The 23,103-nt window shown below is 44.5% G+C and overlaps 1 non-coding gene and 1 pseudogene across 1 annotated transcript; one reads left to right on the top strand and one right to left on the bottom strand.

Moving 5' to 3' along the window:
* Positions 1-11,455: 11,455 nt before the first annotated feature.
* Positions 11,456-11,527, bottom strand: TRNAW-CCA (transfer RNA tryptophan (anticodon CCA)). The gene has a single exon. It is a non-coding gene; the product is annotated as a tRNA-Trp (tRNA).
* Positions 11,528-17,030: 5,503 nt separating this feature from the next.
* On the top strand, positions 17,031-22,781 carry LOC149355227 (uncharacterized; annotated as a pseudogene).
* Positions 22,782-23,103: the final 322 nt, after the last annotated feature.

The following is a 23,103-nucleotide window of genomic DNA, read 5'->3' as shown; positions in this document are numbered from 1 at the left end:
GTTGGCGAATTCAGAGCAAGAAGCGAACCGCTGCTGTTCGCGTGTGCAGAGTAACCCTGCTGTGAAGACACCCGAAAATAGCGGCATCGGATTTTAGTTTTGAATGAAATTCGATAGCTTGCCATTGCATAACTCTGTTAACGTTTTTTTCGCACGCAAGGTGTTCTTTATTTGGTGAAAAATACACGCTGTTCAAAATTAGACCTGAGTGATTTTTTTTAATCTACCAAAAACGGTACGCAGAAGTAATTATTAAAAATCGGTTATCTGGCCCGGGGGACAAAAACAACGAGAAAAATTGTGAACGTAACCTGAGGAATCAACTATATTTCATTAACATTTCATTTACTGCAGTTAGCGTGCATGTATACACAGAAAACTTATAGAGGTGATGGCTTTCATAGACAATTCTGTTTTGTTCAATTTTAGCAACGCGCTTGTGTCCTGAGATACGCAGGTCTAAATTTTTAGCCCTGTCGGCGCTTCGACTGACAAAAGTGTGGAGCTAAAGGCCACAGTTATAAATTTTTACTGTTGACCGTACTAACTTGGCCGTACGAAGTCTACACCGGCCCACGTCTTATCAACCGCTCAAGAAGCAATTGCTGAAAAAAAACCCGGCCGGCACAGTGAGTCTTCGGTTTCGCTGACCAAGAACGAAGAGTTATCATACTCACGTACCATTAGCTCTATACGCAACAGGTGCGTCACTCCAGGGAAGCGCCTCATCCTGAGTACCACGCTCTCGCATGCATAATTATGGCTTGGGCTGGTATTTTAGGCGCGCATATCTCAGGACAAAGGCATGTTACCAATAATATAAAAAATAGAATAGTCTCTGAATGCCACTTGTTCTGACTTTGTTAACACGCATGCTAACTGCAGTCAACAAGAATTTCATGAATGAATTTTAGCTCATTACTCAGGTTACGATGGCAATTTTTCTCACTGTTTGTGTCCGCCTGGCCGCATAATGCATTTTGTGTACTTCTCTTAGTATATTTCTCAAGAATTAAAGCCTTATTTTGAACACTGTGCGCAGTTACAGTGGACAGATTTTCTTCGGCACTCCGATTTATTTATTTATTTATTTCTGATACCCTCATGGCCCACAGGGCATTGTTGAGGGGAGTGGTACATAGATATAAAATGAAACTGTTACAAAAAGGGGGTTAACGCATACATAGACATGCCTACAAAAAATGATACGCATGATTGCAAAAAGAAAACTAGCTTCAAGAAAATACATGATTAAAAAAAGCGAAACAATACAATAATTAGGAATACAAACACCAAAACGAATAAATTCACAAAAACAGTCAAAAAACGTTTTATGTAAACACAAAGATATGAACTGTAATAGGATACAACATTAAAAACAGCAGCTGCAAACACTGGGCCGCGGTCCAAGGCATCCTGTATTACTCCGCTGGCCAATAACAACTTTAAACGAAATCAACTTTTTAATGTTTGACCATATCAGACAATCCATGTGTCAAAATTCTAGGGCTCATAATTTTTTATTCTGATAAGCGCTTTGTTTGCGTAGCAAGAAACGTTTCGGCAGCGGACTACTTTTCCGTCGTGGAGGATTTCTGTGCGCGGAGGCTGAATGGTTGTGGTTTATGTGGTTTATGGGGTTTAACGTCCCAAAGCGACTAAGGCTATGAGAGACGCCGTAGTGGAGGGCTCCGGAAATTTCGACCACCTGGGGTTCTTTAACGTGCACTGACATCGCACAGTACACGGGCCTCTAGAATTTCTCCTCCAAAGAAATTCCAGCCGCCGCGGCCGGGATCGAACCCGCGTCTTTCGGACCAGCAGCCGAGCACCATAGCCACTGAGCCACCGCGGCGGCGGAGGCTGAATGTGGGCGGAGCTTCACTGCAGACTTAACTTGTATCCGACTATAGAACATCACCCTTCGTAGAAACATTGAACGGGTAGGATGGCAGAAGGCTATTAACAAAACTATGTGCATGCGAAAAAAAAGGAACAGGGCTAAATACACAATATACAAAACGAAGTGAACCAACTCAGGCTATGGTAAACCAACATCCTGCATAAATTCCTTTATTCCAAAAACATCGTCGGAGTGGAACCACCTACCACCACATATTGTAGCTGCAAAGGACGTTGATGAGTTTAGGGCACTGTTGTCATTACAATATGCCCAGTAAACCATCATCATCATCATCATCATCATCATTTATTATACCTTAAGGGCCCTGGTTTGGGCATTACATAAGGGGGGGGGACAAGAAAGTATGGCCATGGTCATATTTATACATAGAAGAAAAACACAACGAGGCATGGTGATGTACGTGCATTTCTATGATCCGTGCATTTTGAAATATAGGGAAAACAAACGGACGAAAATTACACAGGCAGTTATGCTCCGCATACTTTTAACAAACAACAAAACAGTATATTCACACACAAAAAGGAAAAGCAATCGGGTACTGAACAAAAAAAAATGCAGTGTATTATTTAGCAAACAACAAAACAGTATATTCACACATAAAAAGGAAAAGCAATCGGGTACTGAACAAAAAAAAATGCAGTGTATTAGAGAAAAGTATAGAAAAGTATAAAAACGTAACATAGACATCGGCGAGATATTTACGCTGGACATTAGACACCTCCATTAGACATCCATTATAGTACCGTTTACGAAAAATCTACGTACCTACAACATGAAAATTGGGGTCCAGTTCACGTTGTAAGTACGTACTGCAGACATCACGCTCGACATGCATCAGATATTTGTGAACATGTAAGTACGCCCAGTCTACGTAGTCTAGACGTCTATATAAAGAGAATATGACTATACATAGATCAATACCCAGGTGAAAATTTCTAACTGGTTCCAGCCCAACTGTTTTAAGGGACACATTTGCAGTTGTTGCAACTGGAAATTTGTCCTTAACCCAGTTGCGACTGGAACCAGCTGCAATACCAGATGCAGCTGACACCTGTTACAATTCCAGATGGAACGGAGACCTACTGCATCCCAGCCACAGACTTCCCTATGGAGTCGTCGGGACGTCCAAGCACTCCAGCTAGCTCAAATACAGTTGAGTAAGCGAGTACATGGCCATCACGGGAGCCCAAAATACTGCAGATGACTTCCGAGTGCATCAGTGTTTTATTGCGCTCGGCGCTTTCACTGAATCTTCTCGTTGAGCATAATCGTCAGGTTTACAGCTGCGGAGGCATCAATACTCTTCTGCCGAGCCCAATAAGTCAGGGTTGCTGCAAAAGAAAGCATAATTGTTCACTTTTATAGGCGACAATAGAATAGCACAGCAACCACAACAAGCAAACCCAGTAATTTACGCCACTTTTACCGACGCAAGTCTATGAAGCCTCAAAGGTTGCCCTTGCAGCACTAAAAGGCAGTCGTGCTGAGCGGAGTGTGCTTGCACACGCACTTCGGCACATAGAGGCCAGTTGCATACATCACCAGCCTTTGTTTCAATACACAGCGAGTTTGGCAAAACAGCCAAAGGAGTGAGCGTAAGAATATAACGTGCCGATAAATGCGTTAGAATTTTTTCATTACGAACGCAAAAATAGCATAAAATACACTTCAATGAGTAAACTGAGACTGAGTACGCACCAGGAAAGGTCACGATTCCAGCCGGTGAAAACGACTTGTAGTCCTAATTCGTACTGACGAGTCCACTTCGTCGAGTAGTAAAAGCAAGCAAACTGTCTTCCTTCAGCTCCATCAAGGAAAGAACGGTTGAACAATCTCGCCAGCAAAAATAAGGGAATAATTAATTCTGTGTCGAGGTTCTTCAAACACAACGTTCCCACGGAACACGATGAGAAATCGCACACGCCGTGCGCTCTACCACTGCCGCCATGGCTGAACCTAGCCTCGTGCGAAACTGACACATATTTTGTGTCGCCTCTTTTTTGTACTTATAGTAGGATACAACTTAAAAAAACAGCAGTTGCTAACACTGGGCCGCGGTCCGCGGCGTCCTGTATTACTCCGCTGGCCAATCGCAACAGTAAACGAAATCAGCTTTTGAATGTTTAATTATATCAAGCTCTCCATGTGCCGAAAGTCTAGAGGTCACAATTATTTTCTTGTGATAAGCTTCTTGTTTAGGTAACAAGAAGCGTTTAAGCAGCGGACTACTTTTTTCTCGCGGGGGGATTTTGTGCGCGGAGGCTGAATGTGGGCGGAGCTTCACTGCAGACTTAGTAGCAGGCTTGCTGTGGCACGAAAAATAAGTTAATAATTTTTAAATTGTAGCATATTACTTTTTTCACAGCTGCAATCGCCATGCGCAGTTTGCGCTATTATTGATAAAATACGATACGAACTACAACGCGATGGCGGCGTAGACAATTCACCGCGCTTTCCCCGCCGCCGCTTGTCCGCGGCAACCGAACAGGCATATGGGCAGCGCATGTAGCATGAAGGCAAGATAACCAATTATCATTAGGGTAACGGGCTGGATTCAGAGAGAATGCAAGCACAGCAGAGAGGATCAGGGCAGGTGGCAGATGAGGTTCGGAAGTTTGCTGGGATAAGGGGGCCGCCGCTGGCATAGGGTTAACTGGAGAAATTTTTGGCCTGCAGTGGACATGATTACAGTGTTGACATGATGATGAAAAGCGGGACTCAAGAAGTTTATTCTCAAGAAATATGAGGTCACACATTCAGCTACACAAATGCCTAAGCTTTCCTCAGTTCAACATTCCAATAGTCAGTTATCATTGCTAGTGCGATTAGCAGATTTAACACGTTTTTGAGAAAAAATAACTCCCAAAAATTGAACTGAACCAATTTTTGTACTTCAAATAATTGGATAAGTTGAATAAAACATGCTTAATCAGAAAAAATGGTTATTATATAGTTCTGGCTGCTAAATAACAAAAAAGTTTTTAGTGTGTCCTCACTTTTCAGTGTGGTTGAGATAGCTTGCAGGCTGTAGCACAAGGTATAAATTGAATGTAAGAATAGTAATGAAATAACAATGCGAATCCTGACCAAAGTGACTGGCATTTCAAACCAACTGTGTACAGTTGAGTCAGAAACCTGATGCGTGTGCAATCAGATTTGTCTTCACTACTTCCCGTATTTTTCTTCTTTCTAGGTAGGATAATGTTGCCGTGAAGCGAGCACGAAACAACACAAAAACACAGGCAGCGCTGGTCATGCCTCCAATTCGTAGTCAACAGCGATTTCCAACTTTAAATGCAGTAAGGCAACACGAAATATCGAACGATTGAAAAATATGGAATTCTTAAATTATATATCTCACTTACATACCCAGGACGTGACAAGTAATATCTACGAGGAGTTTAGGTTAAGGCAGATATAATGTCGTGGGTACGTCTCTAGCTTTTCCACGAAAGAAGGTTGGTAGATGAGACGTCTGAGAGATTTTGCTTTGGTACATAGACGTTCAGACTTAATCTGGACATCTATGGGAGGTTTGTGGTTTGCTGGGCAGGAACGCCAACTTTCCGTGAGTGATCGATGCGGGATGAAACATATGTTGGTGTTGTGATCAATGCTTCTTTCAGAGTAGAGTTCATGCTGTAAATTTTAAAAAACAGACACAGACGGGACACTTTTCTGCGCAGAGCAAGAGGGGTTAACGATAAACTATTTTTTATTTCTGTGACACTGGAAGCACGACCATAGTTGCGCACAATAAAACGCGCTGCTCTTTTCTGCACAGCTTCTAGGGCGTCGATGAGTGTGTTAGTGAAAGGGTCCCATACAGAGTTAGCGTATTCTAATTTTGAGCGCACAGGTGACTTTTTTCTTCTGTTTTTCTAATCAATTAGCTTTAAGCGATAACATATTAAGTGGTATTCTAAATCTAACAACAGCACAAAATAAATAAATTAATTAAAAATCCCCTCTGTCCCTTGGTTTCTTTGGCTCTTGGCTTCTCTGATATTTATACAGAAGAAGCTTGACAGGGCTTGGTGCTAAGTAAAAACGGCGCTTAAGGTATCCAAGCATGCGGTTAGCGGAAGCTATGATAGAGCTGACGTGTGCTTTCCAATTAGATCTGTTGTTAGAATGACGCCGAGATATTTATAAGATTCCACGGGTGTTAGCAAGGAAGAAGAAATAGTGTAGGCAACGGGACTTGAATTTTCGCGACGGGAAAAGCGCATTACTTTGCATTTAGTCGTATTAAGAGTCATTTGCCATTGTGAACACCAGTTAGAGATAGTGGTTAGGTCTGCCTGAAATAATTCAACGTCATTCATATTTTGTATTTCGCGGTAAACGACACAGTCGCCCGCAAAGAGTCCTACTGAAGATGTTACATTGTTAGGCAGGTCATTAATATATACAAGGAACAGCAAAGGACCTATGACAGAACCTAGTGGGACGCCGGAGGTCACAGGAATGGATGACGAGTTAAAGCCATTAGCGTGTGCATACTGCAATCGGTTAGACAAAAAGCACTCAATCCACCTTAGTACATTATGGTCAATATTAAGTTTACTTAGTTTGTAAAGAAGTAAGTTGTGCGACACTGTGTTAAATGCTTTGCGAAAGTCTAAATAAATACAGTAAGCCTCATTGCCATGATCAAGTGTGAAGTTAATATTGCTCGTAAGACTTATTAATTGTGTTTCGCAAGAGAAGTATTTTCTAAAACCATGTTGTGCACAGTTGAAGAACGAAGATGACTCAAGAAAGTTAGCTAGGTGAGACAGGATGACATGCTCCATTATCTTGCAAGGAATGCTGGTTAATGATATTGGTCGATAGTTGAGTGAAAGGTGTTTGTCGCCTGATTTGTGGAGTGGAACGACCTTACCCAATTTCCAGTCATCTGGGAGTTCACCGTCTTGTAGGGATTGCTGAAATAATTTTGACAGTATTATGGCAGAATATACTTTAGTGTTTTTCAGAATTTTACTGCTGATATTATCTGGACCGCAAGAAGAGGATAGTTTCATGTGATCTATGATAGTTTAATGTTGCCTTCAAAATCAAAATGAATGGGATCCATTGGGAATGTGATGTGACCATTATAATTCGGCAGTGATGTGCTTGAGGAGAGATAAAACGCCTTAGCAAAAGTTTCATTAAGTACCTTAGCACTGTCGCTAATAGGGATGGGATTTGATTGTGCATCGAGAAGAGATACTGATGGCTGGTCTGAACCGTTGACAACGTTCCAGAACTTTGAAACGTTCCAGAACGATTGAAACTCGTGGCGTTAGGGAGGACGCCCAGTGTTGTTTATAGCCTTCATTTTGTTCTCACTTTTAGCTATTGTTTTTCCTTTGTTGTGCAATAAAAGCCCACTAAAGGTAGGGATGCAAAACTTCTCACAATCAAGAGCGCACTCTGATGGATTCTCATTCGTGTAACAAAAAAAATATTACCTTTTCTCACCGCCGTGTTACTCTCGTTATCGGTGCAAAACTTTGAATGTTCTGCAAAAGTTGCAAATTTCTGAAAAATGCCCATTTATTTTCGTAGCCTAGAATAGATAAACATCAGAAAATGTGACATGTCATTTTCACCATGTTGTTTTCAGCCTGAAGAGCTACCTGGTGAGCTATGCTTCCAGGTTACCTTATACCAGTTGACTGCCGGAAGAGGAATCCTGCATCGATCGGACTGACTGAGACAAGAATAAAAATATTGCAATATTCTTTTAGGTGTTTGGTGCAAGTGAACATCACACCGGTCATCCAGAAGACTAACAACACTTCAGTACACGATGCAGCAACCGTCGTAGTTTAGTTGGTATCTTGCACGATGCAGGTTCATAATGCACGTTCGGTGTTGCAGTCTGTAACAGATAAGGCTGGTCAAAGCTATAATTCAGATTGATCTTTCTAAGGCCTTTGATAAGGTGCGTCATGATTTCTTGTTTGGAGTCTAGAAACATGCAAATATTAAAGATGCATTGCTTAAGGGCATTGGACTACGGTACAAACTGTCCCATACAAGGTTGATTATAAATCATGAACTTACCAAACAAATTTAACTAATCTCGCCTGTCCAGCAGGGTCGCGCGTATTATCACCTCTTTATTTGCGTTATATCTCGAACCATATCGTGCCTAAGTATCATCAGATCCCAATCTATTCGAGGATTTTGACTTGATCAGTCAGAAATTAGGATTTTAGCCTATGCTGATGATGTCGCCCTTTTCTGTTCTGATAAAAAGAGTGAGCTTAAAGCTTTGCATTTAGCAGAACAGTTATGTGACGTCTCTGGCGAGACTCTAAATATAGAAAAACCTAAAGGATTCTGATCGGATTAATGGAGTACGAAACCTATCCATTTTAGTGGTTAAGCTGTGATTCTGATTCCCTGCAGTATCTAGGGGTTCCCCGTCATCAGATCCAGAATAATCGGTCCTATTGGGAGTCACAAATTCTCTCTGTGAGGCGCCAAGCGCAGGAGTGGATGGGTCGGGAGCTCTCGATGTTTGCTCGGGCCCACGTTTATAGCATTTTCTTGGTTTCAAAGCTTTGCTTATGCGTTGCAAGTGATGTACTATGCGAGGAAGAAAAGTACAAGCGTTGCATAGACTACTCGCGACCTTTGTTTGGCGCTCTCAATAGGAGCCTGTGCGTAGAGACAATTTGTTTCTTTCTCTCAAGTCTTGAGGAGTCGGCCTTGTTCACGCGTGTGCTCACCAGCTTACTGTTTTTCTTCTTCAAAGTTGCAAGCCACCACTTTCTGCTAGCGGTGCTTAGAAGCGGACTGAGTTGTCGTCTGCCGTACCTGCTGATTTTCACTGGTCATGGCCGTGAGGGATCTTTGTGGGGTTTCCTGAAGGAGGTTGCTGAAACCTTTGATTTTCTGACTGTTCGCTTCTCGTTGCAATATTTATTCGACCTGTCAACAAAGCAGATGACAAAAGGTATTCATAGAATATATTCCCTGTGCCCGTGTATCGGCAGCGTTACCTTGGTTTTATGGATTAGAGTGTATTGATGCGAGTTCGGCAATTGTTATTCAATCAAATGCAAAAACCTTCTTTCTTAAACTCCGCACTTCGACTCCACCCGTCAAGGTCGGGCTTCGCTCCCTGGGGACTTTTGCGCCATGGTCGGTGAACTGTACGCGATAATCTATACTGCTCGCGCGCAGTGGCCAGCGAAGCTGTTCGTACCGCCGAGGGTTCGACACCCAGTCGCGGCAACATTTGTTTATATTTATTTCATTTCGGCATATGAGCCAAGTCTTCCTCATAGTCAAGCTTCACAAAAACTCGGTGAGCCTGTTAGTCCTCGTGAAGTACTACTTCCGCACTAAAAGCGCGTTTTGTGCTGACAGGTCAGGGCTAACATACGTACAGGGTCGGTCAAAAGTTCCCAGGCCACAGGCTCTGCTTTTCAGCGTCGTATCCTGTCGCATATGACGGCAATAAAGCTGTCAAGGTTTTCAGAGGGGAGAATGATACTTGTTCTATCCTCTACTGAGATTTTGGCCTTCGTGGGTGTCCTAACTGCCCGACTATAGTGCCCGAAAGCATACCCTGTGGCCTCGGATCTTTTGATCGACCCTGTATATACCCACGTAGAACAGGGCTTCTTTTAGTGCGAAAACACTACTTGAGGACGTCTAACCGGCTCACCGAGTTTGTATGAAGCCTGATATTGAGGGTGACCGTAGCCAAACCGCAAATAAATGAATAAAAGCAATATTGCCCAGTCAAAAAAACAATTGGAACCAATTGGATTTCCAATGGGTTCCAGTTGGTTCCAATTGGACGAGTTCAGTTTCCAATTGGTTCCAATTGGAATGGTGGTCCAATTGGACGGTCCAAATGGACTATCCAATTGGACCATTTGGGTTTCCAATTGGTGAGCCCAATTGATCTTACCCATTGCATCCAATTGGTCCGCCGAACTGCACCCAATTTATCCAATGAATGTTTGCATGTTTGACGAAAACGGTAGAACTAATATTGTACTTACAATAAGAGCTATCAGCAGCTTAGCCTAATAAATTGTACTCATCACCTACACCACCACTGGAGCTGAAATTAAATAAAATATTTGCGCTCAGTGGGCAAGCGCCACCGGCCCCAGCATGAGAGCCTCATGAACTGGGTATATAAGTTGGAGCAGAAGTGTGTTCTTTGGATGCACATATTGAGCTAATGTATGCTACTAGTGCCTGAATGTGCAGTGTTGCTTGTGTGTGATGTATGTGTGTCTGTAGGCTTTGATTTCCATAAAAGCATGTTAATTTCAATTCCGTAGAAAAATGTTGATTGGCACTACCCAGTCAAAAAAACCATTGGGACCAATTGGCTCAAAAGCCAACTGGAACCAATTGGTCTTTCCAATTGGTTTCTAGCCAATTGGTTCCAATGGTGCCCAAAAATCAACTGGTTCCAATTGGAAATCTCAATGTTTTTTTTGACTGGGTGCCGCGACTGGGATTCGGTCCCGCGGCAGCGCGAACAAAACAGCCTCGCTGGCCACTGTACGAAAGCACTATGAAATCGCCGCAGCCGATCACTCCTCGTGTGGAACAGCAACACATTATCGTGCTGTGCAGTGCATATCGTCGTCTTCATCAGCTTCCTTGAGCTTGGCCTTAGATGCTTCACTAAACCGAACACAACACAACAGCATAACTAATATCATCGCCAGACGTGCCGACCACTCGGCACAGCAAAACGATGAGCCAGCCAGGCTCTGTGATGAGCCAGTCAGGCTCTGAGCCAGCCAGCCAGCCACTGTTTTTCCAGTCCAGTGCACCGGGGTGACTGTCTGTTACCACAAAGGCGAGAGATAAAACTTGATTTCAACGCAATATTAGGCGCCGAGAATGTCCTGGGCCGAGGTCACCGAAGCTAACTGGTCCTCGGCTAGCCAAGCCCGCCGCGTTGGAGGAGAAGCGTGCTGAAAATAAGGGAGCAGGAGAAAATGGAATGTTCTAATTAGCATAAGGTTCGGGACTATATTGGAACACGCAGGAACACGAAAGTGTGAATAGGACATCTTGGATAGATATTGCACGTCATGTTTGTGTTAATGGTCTTCAGTTCAGTTGCATTCCTTGGTGCTATTTAATCTCTTCCTTTTTGTGGTTTCCCACATTACGCCGTTAACAGCTGACGACAGTTTGTTCCGAATGCAACAGCCCGTTGTTACCGTTTTCGCATGAAAAAGTCTGGAAGACTGCCAAAAACACGTTTTCCTGCTTGCACCGTTAAGGCTACTCGCAACCATTTCACCGCCGGCGACAGAAGAACAACAAGGATGTCAATCTTCGTTTCTGTGATGTGTGCCGCGCGAAAAAAAAGGTAACAAGGGGCCACGAATGCTTTGCACAAAAGGAGAAGGGTCAGTGGCCTGCAAAACGAAATGCAGAAACTGTAATTTCTTTCTTTAAATCATACTGAAGAGGAATTCACAACTTTGATTTGAATTCCTTATTCTATACCAAATTATAAAAGTCAAAATGTAAAAAAAAACCTGACCCGGACGTGATTCGAACACGCAACCTTCTGATCTGGAGTCAGACGCGCTACCGTTGCGCCACCGGGCCAAGACGTCTCTTACGAATAGCGGCATTCTTTTTAAGTGCACATAATTCAATATAGAACTACTTTTATAGCTATATTGCTACTGCACACTTCAGTTTATGCATTTCAATCGAGGCATGCATAGTTTAACGAATGTAGACCTTTCAAGGGAGAGCATCAGAGCGGAAATAACACCAAGCCACCTGGGGGCGCCAGACATCATGCCAGACATCAAGTGTAACGTAACGCTGTCAAAGCCAACGCTCTATTTTGCTCAGCCTGCATCCGTGACAGAAAATAGTGCGTTGCTTGTGGTGAGCGAAAAATAACAAATGCTTTGCCGACAGGCTTCGTGGATAATACATTTGTCATCAGCGTGACAGAAAACGATGTTATTGCGAGCAAATCGGTCAAGATCTGTGATTTTGTATTTTGCGTTTGTCGTCTTTTTCCACTTCACGTTTTCTCTGTCCCCGCTGGCCGCCGTGTTTACTCTTTCCGTCCGCCTCCCTTTCACTTTTGAGAAAATGGCGTCCAGCTCAGCGGCCACGGCCAGCTCTCTTGTACGCATTTTCCCGAAGGTTCGTGCACGCCAAGCAAGTAATTGCGAATGTGTTCTGCCGCGCCAGGATCCGTTTTCCGGAGAAGTCTGTTCGGGAAGTACTGAGTGCTGTGAGCGAGGACACCGGAGTATCTCCCCGTAGCGTTGCCAAAATCAAGGCGGAGCGTCTGTGCGGGCCTGTGGCGTCTCCGACGAAAACACCTCGCGACGTGAAAATTTCAAGCTCGCGAATAGTCAAGAATGACAGCTTCACAGTCCATGCCATCCGTCTGAAAGTGCACAGTATGTACGCGAAGAGGGAAGTCCCAACACTGCGCAGTGTGCTAAAGGCTGGCAATGAGGATGACGACCTGCCGAACTTCAAGAAAACCACATTGTGGAGGTTGATGAAGGACATCGGATTCATATTTCATGAAAGAAAACGGAATCTTGCACTGATCGAGCGAAGAGACATCATTTCCTGGCGTCGCAGGTAGTACCTGCGGGCGATCAAGGAATTCCGAGGACAGGGCAGGTACGGGTAATTCCTTGCTTATTTTCTTACGCAGCACGTTTAGACTGGCTTCACATAGAGCTTGATGTTAGGTTTGCAACATCGTAGTCGGAACAGTGAGTGTTGAACACATTTAGAAGAAATCGTCTTAACCACGTTGCTGTTGCCGACCTTTTGCGTAGTGGTGATGTTTCACGACCAGTTTTGCGCTACGTTTCGGTGGGACACGTGTCATCATGGGTCAGATTAAATCGCTAAATACCAATTGGTGCGGCAAGCAAAAACAGCAAAACTGCCAAAAATGTAGCACTGCAATGGGTAGTGCCATCTCGTCGTCACCGTAGGAACGAATGGACACCCACTGTACACTGCCAGTTGCTCCGGTGGTGCGAGTTACTGGTGCTACTGCTGCGAACGTTGCCAATTTTTGTTCCCAGTCGCCGCGAGTGAAGAGATTTCAAACATTGCCGAATTAGTCAAGTACCCCATGCAAACATACAGTGAATATAAACTGGCTACCAAATGCCGCCTGGGCGTGAAATATAAGCACGAACAAGGGAGCAATTAAGCCGAGATAATTATTTTTCTCGAGTGTCTTTGAGCCGCTGTTTGTGATACAGGGGTCAGTAGTGTGTTTGTTGCAGTGCATTGCCTACTTACATGCTGCAGCGTGTTTGTTTACTTAGAAGCATTGACTCGTGTACTCAGTTGTTTTGCATTTACAGGTGCATCGTCTACCTAGATGAAACCTGGGTCAACGCAGGGCACACAAAAGAATACGTCTGGCAGGACCACACTGTAAAGTAATCTCAGGATGCCTTCCTGAAAGGTTTAACAACGGAATTGGCTGCGCCTTCGGGCAAATGGGCCCGTTTGATCCTCGTACATGGTATGAGCAGTGCAGTATTCGTCGAAGATGCTGCTGACTTCTTCAGAGCAAAAAAGGGAAACCACGCTGACTACCTCTCTGAGATGGATGGCAACTACTTTGAGAAGTGGTTCACCGACAAATTTTTGCCAAACATCCCGGCCAATAGCATTGTCGTCATGGACAATGCTCCATATCATAGCGTGGCTCTTGAAAAAGCACCACTGGCTGTTTCCAGAATAAACCATTTCTCGCAAACACTGCGGGGTCAGCATTCTTTATTGTCCTGTCTCATTTATTGTTTGCTCTTTCGAAATATTTTTACCTAGCATTGTACAACTTTTTCTGCATTCTTACTTGACGCTCCCACAGCTTGGAACTATTTTTACCTGGCTGCAGGAAAATTCTGCCTGAGCAGCTTCTGCTCTTCTAAGAGAGCAGGGAAATCGAGACAAGCTGACTTGCCTCTGTATTGCCTTCATATACATTTGTGCACGATAACAAATCTAACTGTTGAGGCAGTACTATTTTCTCTCACTGTGTGAATCAACACTAAGTTCTAAATTTAACAATTAACACGGGAAAACAGATCATATCGAGGTGGTGTGTGTAAAAATAATTTTACCCGAAAGTTGCAGACAGCCACTTGTTAATCGGGCTACGGCGGAGCACTCACCACTGTGCTAATTAATGAAACCAGACGAATGAACGTCATCTTTCCCACAAACCTCTCGCTTGCATGTAAAAAGTATAGTCACAATGCTGCAGAATCGGGAAGAAAACCGCTACTGGTGACCAAAAGCCGGTGCGAGCCCATTGACAACGAACTTGGGACAGCTCACATTAACGCGGTATGCATCAAATGAACAGATGCATGCAATTCATTTCAGAACACGCCATAATATTCAAGTGATTCTGAACAGAACGAGTTTTCTCATTCAAGTCAAGCGAAATTCAACTTGCGATGAAAAAAAAAATGTGCGAAAAAAAAAGTTCCACCATGCGGGATTTGAACCCACGCACCCCATTTGCCTGTCGACTCTCCGGAGCGACGCGTTAGACCACACGGCCACAATTTTTTCTTCTTTATTTTCGAGATTGACATGAAAACAATAAGACCACTTCAGCTACACTTGAGCTGATACGGGTGAAGTTAAAATTTCTTAAGTTTCACTAGATCATCTAGTAGTGTTACCCACTGGGGTGGGTCACGCTGCGCCTGGTAACATTCCCGCAGATAAACAGCACTTTCAGCAAAGTTCTCACGTGTACTACGAGTGTTTATATCCGCATGCCTTACTTGCATTCGCGTTTTCCACAAGCTGTTGAGGCCAAGAAGCATTAATAAGTCATAGGGTACCTCTTTGCGATCAACTGGTAGAAATCTGATACCATAAGGGTGCAGTGGTAGTTCTTTCTTGATGGTTCTCTGCAGGACATCCCAGAAAAGTAGGGCGTCCCAGCAGTCTAGGAAAACATGTTCAATTGTCTCCGGCTGCTTACGTAACAGGCAATTTGTTGTCCATGGGACAAAGACTCCTTTTTCATGGAGCCAGGTTTTAACGGGTAGTGTATTAGAGTGCAATTTGAAAACGAATGTTTTCACTGTCGGCCCGACCGGCATCATTTTCACCCGTTTTAAAATATCCTGCCCTGGGCCTCCACGGTAAGGCGCACGATACAAAGGTGGCGGCAGCATAATATCAACCAGATCCTTATACAGATTCTTTTTGGGATCGTTATACAGGTATTCTAGTGAAAAACGCACTTCCAACAACCTGAAGAAAAGGACAACCTCAAGCAAATATCCGTTTACAGCACCACACATGTTTTCACACGATGACACTATGATTCCGGGGAGCAGCCTTTGTGTGAGGATCGTGGGAGATTGCAGGTCTTATTTTACACAAACACAAAAGTACAAACAATAAACGAGGCGGCTTTTATAGGAAAGGAAACCAATTTCAGTATGGGAGTGAAAAAAGGAAAGGAACAAGAGAGCAACGCAACAACACACGGGAAAAAACACACGGGGGAACAGAACAAAGTGCTTGCGAAAAATACAGGAAAAAGAAAGTCAAAAAGGAAAGTCACACTACTTGTCTCTCATTCGAGCAACGAGCGGGGAAGACTGGCTGGGTGTCGGGCAGTCAGGGAGTCTCTGGGCGTTCCAATGTCGATGCAACGCTACCGCAGCGTCAGCGTCTGTGGGCTCCCAGCACGGTTCCCTGGTCTGGTATCCCGGAAAGGCCACGTAGGCACCAGAGGCGGCCTGTGTGGAGCAGCTGACGGATGGACGGAGAAGAGTGGCGCCTGGGCCTGGTGGTTGAGGCTCTCGACGACGGATGTCCAGGTCTGGTGGCCCGGATGTCTGCGGCTGAGGCCCAAGCCCGGAACTCGGGGAGCCAGCAGAACTCGTCCACGTCCGTCGCCCACCGCGCTCTTCTCTTCTCTGCCACGTAATCCTCTTCTACCTGTCCCGGCGTTCCCCTCCGCACGCGCTCCTCGTGCTTTTTCTTCTTCTCCTCACAAACGACGCTGGGTGGCGCTATCTCCTTACACTTTGCAACCGTATTTGCATAACAGTTCTCAAAATATGTCATTTTGATCACGAAGGAAAATAAAGCGCGACACCACTTGACGCAAAAACAAATGAACCAGTCCAACGCCACCGCTTTTCACCGAAATAAACAAGTTTGTTCGCCTGGTTTTCTGCCAGGTCGACGCCCAAAGAAAAAAACTGCAAACACTCGTTGGATTTTTTGAATATTGCTGCGCGACGCACAGAGCACATTCATCACGTACCATATCTTAGAAATCAAGAAAACATTGCACACGAAGGCACGTGAAAAGATTGACAGCTGCCTTCCTTGCCACGCGTCCGCTTTCTCTCTTGCCTTTAACGTCTCCTCGTTCCAGTGTGTGCTGGGATCGCGATAACTTTTTAGGGGCACCCCAAGGTACCGCGTCGGTAAGTCAGTTCATTGCAGTCGAGAAAAAAAATCTGGTGAAATATCTCATTCCCCATGCCAATATCCTGAGCTTTTCCCCCAGTTTATCTGACATCCAGTTTGGTCGCAGAACTTTTATAGTTAACGGCGAACTTACCAACAGCCTCATAGTACGCTCGTCGGTGAAACAAGGATGCCCGCTCTCTCCCCTGCTTTTTGCAGTATATCTCGAGCCGTTGTGCTTGGCCATTCTTAACAGTGACTGCATTTCTGGATTCAAGCTTCAGGCAGCCGAAGTGAAAATCCTTGCATACGCGGACGACATAGCGGTATTTTGCACAAACAGAGACAGCATTCGTGAAGCTACGAATGTGGTCGAAAAGTTCTGCGACCACACGGCCACAATCAATAAAGGCCACAAAACAGCGCGGAGTGATGCACCTCTCTATTTTTTTCTGCGGACTATTTCCGTAGCCTTCACAACGTTTCACATGATGTATTTGCAACGGAAGCCTCGAACCCAAAGCGTCGGAAACAGATATCAGGCGCCCGGTAGCGAGAGTAACTAGCGTCTCATGGTTGCCCTCTCTCGCTGGACTGTCGTGCTTGCAGTTATCACTGGTTACCACATTGGTTGCACGACGTATCCGCGATGTCTATGCTAACATCTGGGCAGCACTGCGCTGTGTACGGTTGTTCAAACAACCAGAAGAAGCGCAATGCAGCAAGAAAACAGCATTGCGACACGCACAATGTTCTGCAAGAGGACTGCGGCTGCAACATGTACCTGTTGCATCGGTTTCCAGCCGACCCGGGATTGAGGCAACGGGGGATTAGCGCTGTCAATCGTAAGGAATTCGTCCCTACGGAATCCTCGCGCGTCTGCTCCGTTCATTTCATCGACGGGAAGCGGACATCCGAGAATCCAGAGCCGATGCTGCACCTTGGATACGCGAGAAAGGTAAGATGCGCTTTGTGTGTCCCCATCCTCGGCCCTTGTCTTTGGACGCGCTACAACTCTGCAAATATGAGCGTAAAAGCTCTAGTTTTGACTAGCGCGACAAGCCCAATAGCTTTCGTTGTTGACACCAGAAATTTATCGTAGGTCGTGAAGGGGCGACGGCGCATCACGAGTAATGAGTAATTACTCCCTTATTACAAATCTACTCCACCTTGGGGGATTCCCCTAAACATTTGACCAACATACTTCCCACTTCGAGTTACTGATCAATTCGCTCTCGCCCTACCATAAGCTTGCCGTCCCAGTTAGCTCAATTGGTAGAGCGACTGCTCCGGTGTAGCGGTGGTCCCGGGTTCGAACCCCGGACCAGGACGAATTTTTCTTTAACTACGAAGTTTCTGAGAAAGCTGTATAGCTTTCCTTTGTAGCCGTATGGCTGCGCTTGGGTGGATGCCAATGAGTAATTATTCCCTTATTACAAATCTACTCCACCTTGGGGGATTCCCCTAAACATTTGACCAACATACTTCCCACTTTGGGTTACTGATCAATTCGCTCTCGCCCTACCATAAGCTTGCCGTCCCAGTTAGCTCAATTGGTAGAGCGACTGCCCCGGTGTAGCGGTGGTCCCGAGTTCGAACCCCGGACCAGGACCAATTTTTCTTTAACTACGAAGTTTCTGAGAAAGCTGTATAGCTTTCCTTTGTAGCCGTATGGCTGCGCTTGTGTGGATGCCAATGAGTAATTACTCCCTTATGACGAAACACGAGATTGGAGTACCGAAGAAGGTAGGTTTACATGTGTTGGCGCGGTGACATCGGAAATAAGTGCTCCTCGTTCATTTCCAGAGAGCAAAAGAAAACCTTGCACCACAAGCCCGGTCTCTAAGTCCTCATCTGACGAATGTAAGCTCAATTGTCAAACTGATTTCTCGAAACACGCTCCGCACGTTTAATGCTCATTTATGTTTATCGCCAAGTGTTTCACCTAACAAAATGCGTTTTTCGCAGTCACAGCACTGCAATTCCAGTCACGATGCTGGCTTGCAAGTCCTTTGCTCTGCTGATTTTCCGAAGGTATGTGCCCACGGCTCATTAATAATGGTGTAAAATTTGATGCGGTCTTTCAAACGGTTTCTGTGCTGCTGGGCCCGCCGCGGCAATTTACCGGCCATGTCGTTTTGGCTGCGGTGTCCGAGGATTCGGAATCGAATCGCGGCCGCGAACCGAAGGAGGCGAGTGCTATGAAATGCCGTATGGTGCAAAATAATCCGGACGCCCCCCCCCCCCCCCCCCTCAGCCCCCTGCCCCCCGCTGCGGCATCTCTCGCAACCCATGCGCAGTTTTGGGATGTTAAACCACCCATAAGAACATCTGTGCTGCTGCCTGCACCGGTAACTTTCCGAAACAAGGCAGGCCAAACTTATCAGGCACTCGAATTTGAAGTGGGATGAAAAGTTAACGCCCTAGCTAAATTATAACTTGCCAGATTCAACACCCATTATCTGACCTCATGCACTGTTTATTTCAGTTCTAGAGACATTAATGACATTGACTTGTGCTGCAGTGATTTTTTTGTAACAACTGTAGATAAAACTGCCGATGATGTTGGTGTGTCTGCACTGCAGCTTGTAGATCGGTCAGCTACAATAATATGTCTAAAAAATGACGACCAATGAACCCATTCAATAATTGGCTCGCATTCTGTGCTTCAAAGCTATATTGAACTTTCTGTTTCAAAGCAGGAACTTTTCATCATTAGTAAGTGCTGTGTATTTTTTTACCATGGCATAAAAAATTGTAACTATTGTGAGAAAAAATAACATAGCATCTTCTGTTCCATCACAGACATCACAGCACGACTGCGATATGGAGGCTGCCATGGCAATGCTGGAGTTGCAGCAGACAGACACAGTATGAGGACATTTGTCACCCCAAACTGGCCGTGTGCCCAGAAAAGAGCATTTGTGCAGTGCTGGTAAATAAAACACTTTTCTTGCAGGTGCCACAGGATGATGATGGCATGAAAGCTGTCATGAAAATCCTCGAACTTGAGCACAGAGACACAGTAAGTAGACAGCTGTAACCTAGAACTGGGTACATTTACAGCCTATCGCATTTGTGCAGGATCGAAAGGCACTTTTGTCATGTAAATAGAGTTGCATTATCATTTTGTTGCAGACAACACAGACAGCAGAAGCTGCCTTTGACCCTGACATAGGCTACAAAGTGGCACACGCTGATGCGGTGAGTGAAATAATTTTGTGATTTTAACGTGTACAGGGGGACGTTCCATTCTTGAGGCCTGTGTTGGCAACTTTTGCAAAGAATTGTTGACAACGCATTTCCACTCGAAACCTCTGTAGTCATGCAAACAGTAGGGAACTACAGTTTAAAAGAGGCACGTGTAAAAGTACTGGAAAGCATCCACAGCAGCTGCACAAGTAGTCACCGTAGTCCTTCACAAAGAAAGTAACAAAATCCCAAAAAAGAAGGGTATTAGGGACGAAGGCTGACAACCTCGTATTTTTCACTGCATATCTCAAGAGGTGTTTAAATATCTGGATTATGTATATGGTTAATGGAGAATGCTTTAGTAATCAGCGATACTGCTGATGACATTGCCCTGTTAAGTAATGCAGGAGATGAACTGCAAAGTGTGATCGAGAACATACATGCAAAGCAAAATGAAGGGTCTAAACATGCAGAAAAAGTAATGTTCAACATTCTCAGGAGTCAACGACAGTTTAAAATGCACATCGAAACATTGGGAGTGTTAAGGAGTACGTTTAATTAGGGCCTGCTGACTTGAGATCCAAATGGGCTCGAGTGCATATAGCAGGTATTAGGTCACGAATGGCACAAGATGAAATTGTACAACTTTCTTTTACCGGTGCTCACCTACAGCGCAGTAACACAGACGATAAAAAAATGGGTTGCACTTAAATTGAGGACAATGCTGCGAGCTGTGGCAAGGATAATGATACATACAATCTTAAGCGACAGGATGAGAGAAAAGTGGGCCAAGGACAAATGGAAGTTATTATCACCCCATTGAAAATCAAGATGAAAAAATGGGCATGGGCATGGGCATGTAATATGAAGGCAAGAAACTATTCGTCATTAAGGGCCAAGCTTTGGGTTCCAGGAAACCAAGGCATGCACAGCAGGGGTGCCAAAAAGTCATGTGAGCTAATGAAACTGCCAAGTTTATGGGGACAAGGTTGCCACAGCTGGCTGAGGACAGCATTAAATGGGGAGAAATGGAAAAAGCCTTTGTTCTACGTTGAGTGTAGCTTGGAAAGCTATGATAATGATGGTGATTGAACAAGGGCAGAAAATGTATTCTGAGGTGGTAAAAAATAAAAACATGCTTATTAGCATTATACTTCACAGAAGTATGAAGACGGGTAGAAAGAACAGAATAGCAACCACGGTCAGAACAGTTAATGACAGCAGCTGCAGTTAGGCACGCCTCTCTGCATGGCTTCGTTGCATTCTGGCAGTATGCAGTCATACAGTATTTCGTCCAACCATATAAGCTCCTGAGTATGCACAGCTTAACATGCAACATACGAGTGCCGAGTGCCAACATAGCAGTCAACAACCCGAAGAAAGGACTCCACATCCTTAGACTATACTACGAAAAGCCGTTTTTTACTTGGAAGGTCTTACATCATGTCGATTGCTTCCATGGGTTACACAACAGGACAGTCCTGTTGTCTTATGCTGCAGGTAAAAGCATGCTTCAAGACTGTCAAGGTGAGTTCAGTAATGGCGGCATGAATCCTTCTAAACTCACAAATTTGGGAATGCAGACATATTTCTGTGCTGTGAGAGTAATTAGAAGTTCTCTGTGCCAACAGATGGAAAACAAACTGGCTTTTTTTTTCTTCTTTCAGATGGTACAAACAGATGTCACCAGCAGTAAAGCAGAAGTAGGATTGCCAATGACTCACAAAGACAAGGTAAAGGCATACTGCACCATTTTGCTCATATTTTTCTTGAGTCTTGTAATGGTAGTTCAGCATCCATGACCAAAATACATTTTCAGGCAACACAGACCGTGGCTGCTGCTGACTTCAATGTCACAAAAAGACCTCAAGTACAGTGTACAAGCAGTGTGGGTGAAACATCACTTTCCACATTTATCTGGCATCACTAAGAAAATACAGTGCCTTCACAACCGTTTGCTATTACACTTTACTTTTAACAGTAATGTGTTGCACAACAGCACATACAACTTTTGTCAAAAAGTTGCTGTAACATTCGCGTACCATTTTTATTTGCGCTTAGCAATCAGTTGAAAACTTTCAAGTTGTGGGATTGACTGCTTCAAAAGATTGAAGAGGAGAAACAAACCATAATACACCACATGTGTTCAGCCATTTGAACAATTGATTTACTCTGGGTCATAGTATGAGCTATCACATTAAGAGTAAACATGGCTTGGTGCACAGGTGCATGTATTTCAAACAAGCAATGGTTTGATATCTACAAAAATGCTAATCACTTGGACCCAGCTGTTCAGAGCATGGTTCAGCTGCAGCTCAAAACACCAATCTTGGCGGCTTGGTGCCTTGATTCTGACATCCTGCCTTTCTTTATTCAGGTTCCAAAACACAGCAAGTCGACACAGTGGGAGAATGTGACCTATGAGGACCATTGCTATGCACAACTGCCCATGATTGGGTTACACAGGCCATCATTTGTGCAGAGGCTTTCTGCTGAAGACATTTTGTTTTATACAGGAATTTCCCAAACAGCATTCAACAACCTTGTGAAAGCAGTGTCGGCATTTGCAAAGAAGACGAGCACATTGCCACGTGCTGACCAGCTGCTGATGTGCCTTATGAGGCTTCGTCTCGGCCTCCTGTATGGACACTTGGGACGAATCTTCCAGATGTCAGTTTCTGCTGTAGGGAACAATGTCCGCTACATGCTTCAAGTGCTGTGAAGAGTGATTAAGTGGGTTGTCACCTGGTTGCCAACAGAAGACATCAAGGATAGCATGCCAGCATCCTTTGTGGAGAGTGGGTATGGTTCCACAACATGCATTCTTGATTGCACTGAAGTCATGTTGCAGCGTCCAAAGAAACTAATGGCCAGAGCACAGACATTCAGTAGCTATAAAGCACACAACACCATCAAGTTCCTCGTGGCTATTGCCCCTAATGGGCACATAATGTTTGTTTCGAAGGCTTATGGCGGACGTGCTTCGGACAAGCTCATCACAAGGGAGAGTGACATTGGAGATTACTTCATGAAAGGAGATGAAATCATGGCGGACAGAGGTTTCTCCCTTGATGACGAGCTACTTGTTCAAGGAGTCCGGCTAAACACGCCAGCCTTCACAAAAGGTATATGTTCATGCAACATGGTAGAGTTTTCAGCAAATACAATGCCACATTTTGTTTGTTTTGCAGGAAAAAAAACAGTTTAGCGAGAAGGAAGTTACCGCCACAAGACGCATTGCATCTGTCCGCATTCATGTGGAGCGTGCAATCAACAGGATCAAGAACTACAGCATCTTTAAACAGGCGCTCCCAATCACATAAACAAAAAACAATTAGTGATATGGTTTTTGTTTGCGCAGGGCTGCGCAATCTTAAGCCTGCTCTCATTAAACAGGGTGTCTAGCGACCTGTAGACCTAAAACAGAGGAAAATTTGCATATTGTTACGACGAAGTGTAAGTGGAAGACGAAGTGAACTCGCGCGCGAAAGGGTCGAACGAAGAAGAAGAGGTTGATGGTGCTTCTTGTT

Source organism: Amblyomma mixtum, chromosome 3 (assembly GCF_055824585.1).
Source record: "Amblyomma mixtum isolate Tamu chromosome 3, ASM5582458v1, whole genome shotgun sequence".
NCBI classification, from domain to species: domain Eukaryota; kingdom Metazoa; phylum Arthropoda; class Arachnida; order Ixodida; family Ixodidae; genus Amblyomma; species Amblyomma mixtum.
Note: the sequence above shows the minus strand (reverse complement) of the source record. Positions and strands in the feature narration are given on the sequence as shown.